A 3,994-nucleotide genomic window follows, 5' to 3' on the forward strand; every position below is an offset into this window, starting at 1 on the left:
TGGCATCAGAAATCTTTGGTAAATTCCATAAAAATATTGAAATACATAAAATTTCCTTCACCAAAACAAGCATCAGCTAATTGCAAATCCATATCCTTATCACTGCTAGCCTGCCTCTATACCAGGGGGGTGTTTTAATACATCCTTAGAGTTTCTATGGCTCCTTAGCACAATGTGCCACCACCACCACCACCACCCCAAAACATTACTCCTATGCCACAGCTCAGGAAGCATCAGCAGATTTCCATCAAAATGCCCAGGCATTTTGAATCAAACTTCACCCACAGGTTTATTTTTCCAACTGATAGAATTTGCTTAGCTTTTCCTTATGGTAATTGTTACAATTATTAAAAATCTCTGGACCATTTACAGCATGCAAATTCCTATAAAAAACAATGTTTTACCATGTCAGTTTTGACGCAAATCAATTCTGGGTTGAGCACAAGCCATTGTGCCCCATCCTCCTGAACCCCTCTGTAAGTGATCTTCCTGCCTTTATCTTGACCCTTGAGCTCAGCTCTTCACAATGAGAACGTGCTATGTACTTGCATTGCCTAATATCATCTTAAAACCACTTTAACACTTAGTCATTATAATATAAAATACTTAATAGCTCAATTTTCAAAGGTGCACTGAGTATTAAAGCCAAGGTAATCAGATAACATGCAGCTTAGGTAGTATGACTGAAACAGTGAATTTAGACAAGCCAGCACAGCCTGGTCATCCAAGGCTTAGAAGTCACCAAAAACTCACAGGTAAATAGCTAAAAGACTGACTTGCATATAAGAACCCATGAGTATACCTCCCACAGAGACAGAGGCATACAAAGATTGAATGCAAGTAAACACAAGACAGGGATGCTTCTCACTAGAACTTAAAACACTCCTTTTCACAGTCTTCACCATCATAATTTAGTAAGCAACTGAAAAGCATTTCCTTTGGTAGGCAACATGTTTAATCTCTGCTGAGGCAGAATATAAAGCAGCATTCCAGCTACCAAATTCATTTTAACTTGTGTCTGTGCTGGTTTTTCATTTCATTAATTGAAGAACTTCCATCAGCTTGAATGGGACCAGGATCAGACCCTTGAGAGACTGATTGTTTTTGAAGCACTGCAAGCACTAAAACTTGTCACAATATTCAATACTTTACTATGACTTTAATTGCCTCCACCACTACCATTGGACTCTGTTAATCATTTCTCAATCCTTTTATGAGTGAAAACAACAAAAAATAAGGATGTATGGTTTTTAAATTGATTTTGTTGTTAAATAGTTGAATTATTTGAACAATATTTCAAATGGATGAAACTTTGAAGACTGCTGTAAGAGGCCTTTGCCCAGGGCTTCTCAGTTAACCTTATTTAAAATTACCACAAAAAAAGATGCACAGAATTTTATTTCACTTTGACGATGTTTCTAAAAAGAAAAATAAAGTTAATTATGGCTGTGCATTTATGGCATCTATATATAGCTGCCAGTTAACAGGATTTGCATCCCGCTGAACAAATGCCAACAAAGTAAGTGATTCTGTGAACCCACTTATATACAGATTTCCTAAAGTGCCATGCAAAAAGCTTTTATTAAAAATGATTGAAATTGCTCATATCTTAAAATAACTTTAGCGCATGATGTAAAATATACTATAGTCAGGCTGATTTTTTGGAATTTCAGAAGGTAATTAGCCCCCATTCTTGGAACAAGAGCTCTGCTATTATGATTACCGTGAACTATAAAATTTTCTTTTCACGTGTATCTACTTTGTCAGAGATAACCCAAGAAATATTACTGTTAGAGAACAACTGCACAGAGAACATTTTTAGTAGTCTGATTTGGCCACATATATAAAAAGACAGTTTTCTATACTTACGTGTTTGAGATGACAACTGAACGAACATCAGGGTGCGCTTTGATCTGCACAAAAGAGAGCTGGGCAAAACTTATTCATAAACCACAAAATTTCTGTGAAATGTAGCTTCAGCTTGAAGCTTTCTCAAATTCAACCCAAACTTGCAAAGTAAATTTGTTCAGATACAGATTTAAATTCATTTTTATGGCTGTTTCTGGGTCAGCCCTACTCATCCACCCTTACCACACAAACAAAAAAGATGGACGACAACCTATTTTAATCCATTAGTTTGTAAATGGAGAGAAGTAGCTTTAGGCAGACCCCTACAATGAAATACAGACAGGTTTTATTTGCTGAAGGTCACATGAACTCTCAGCCTCCAGGACAGCTATCCTGGACAACCTAATGATTGCATGGGGCTTTCAATCTTCCTTATTCATTCTTCTGCGCATTGCAGAAATATGTAATTATGAAATAAATACCAAACCAGACATAATAGCTCACATGATGCCACTTCCTAGGTAATTTATCCCAACTCCCAGCAGAAAGTGATTTTTTACCAAAAGAAATTGGCATTTTCTGTATCTCAAATTATTTGAATAATCTACAGATGTGGCAATAAAATGCTTCATTCTACAAACAGCATATTCTTGTTAACACCAGTTGAACATTCGCCTTAGTTTTCTGACTCAGGGGGACAAATACTACCGACCCCAAGTTAAAGCCTTTGAAGCAGTTTATCAAGTATTTCAATCAAATAGTTGATCAAGTAAGGTATGGCAAAGAAATTATTTGCAGAACCCTACCGATCATCCCCCCCCCATCTGAATAAGCAATAATGGAAAGAGCAGATTAAAAAAAAAAAATAGCAAAAAGCTTAATACTGAAACCCACTTAATTTTTCCCATCAAAGCTAAACTGAGAAGTTTAAAGACTGAGTTGTTAATTTTACCTCTGTCTTTATTCTTGTGTTGAATGTCCTTGAAAGTCATTCCATCTGGACACCTCACATAAAGCTCTGCTTGTAGCATGAGGCAAGGTTTGCAATGGCATTTCGCACCTGACATCTTCTTGTGAAAGTAGCATGAAGCAGATAAATAGAGAGAGGGGACAGCCTAAAATATTTTAATCCAGCTCCATTTACCTAAACTCACACATACAGAATCACTGCTAACTGCCACAGCCAAGCTGAGCCAGGGAAAATAGAAAGCTAAAAGCATCGTAAACAAGGGCAGTTGTACTTATAAAACCAAAGAGCAATGGAATTTGTGTGCTATGCTGGAAGGCAAGAAATAGATTATTTTTTAGGTTGTTTTTTTTTTTTACATTTATACTGGAGCCAGTAGCATTTGGGTCAAGGCAGATGTACAACACAACCCTTGGCTAAGATCATATTCACTGTACATACACTGAACAAACAGAAGAACTGAGCTGCCAGTAAACCTCTAGTTCTGCATCTGTCTTAGTGAATTCGGTTTACCTCAACTGAGCACAGCTTGTACATTTATTGATACAGTTTGTTCATTATTTACCTTCCTCATGACCATCTAGACAAACTTGGATATTGTTTCCATAGCTACCATCTGTACATCGTTTAAACTCTCCCCTGACCCAGCCACAAATTCCTACATACGCTTCTTTCTAACAGCTTTGTGCTGTCAAGAGTACCAAATGCTCATTATTCCTTCTAAATTCAGAGAACCTGACTTGCAACATACATTCAAGGACTTTCACAGGCCACATCTTACAGCTTACATAAAACATTGCAACTTCAGTGGAGCTAATGGAGCAGCAAAAGACATAAGAATGAAAACCTTGTGCAGGCTAATCAAGCTCTGCATACAACAAGGACCTCTGAACATGAGCTGTTACATATCAGAAGCTGGAAAAAAGACAGTGCAGCCAAGTCCAGAGAAACTCAAATGTCTGACTCATGAATAATGGATTGTCAGGCAACGCATGAAGCACTTATATATATACTTTACTACTTAAAAGCAAAAAAGCAAGTCTTACATTAAATTATGTGTTTTGCCAGAAAAATGATCACCTGAAACAGGTACAAAACAGTCACATCTCCAAACATTTCAAGGTAAGGAGCACAGGAAGCCAGTCATTGTTTGGAAACAGGGTAGTATTTGTGACACCT

General features: G+C 37.1%; 1 long non-coding RNA gene across 1 annotated transcript; it reads right to left on the reverse strand.

The window, feature by feature from the left end:
* Window positions 1-1,242: 1,242 nt before the first annotated feature.
* LOC133275260 (uncharacterized) lies at window positions 1,243-1,899 on the reverse strand. Its single transcript, XR_009745451.1, has 2 exons — window positions 1,870-1,899; window positions 1,243-1,418 (listed from the first exon to the last, which is right to left on the reverse strand). It is a non-coding gene; the product is annotated as an uncharacterized LOC133275260 (long non-coding RNA).
* Between the last annotated feature and the right edge of the window lie 2,095 nt (window positions 1,900-3,994).

The sequence above is a fragment of the Pezoporus flaviventris genome, unplaced genomic scaffold (genome assembly GCF_033815535.1).
Source record: "Pezoporus flaviventris isolate CSIRO_AGI_PZ_B2104156 unplaced genomic scaffold, CSIRO_AGI_Pfla_v1 ptg000037l, whole genome shotgun sequence".
Classification (NCBI taxonomy): domain Eukaryota; kingdom Metazoa; phylum Chordata; class Aves; order Psittaciformes; family Psittacidae; genus Pezoporus; species Pezoporus flaviventris.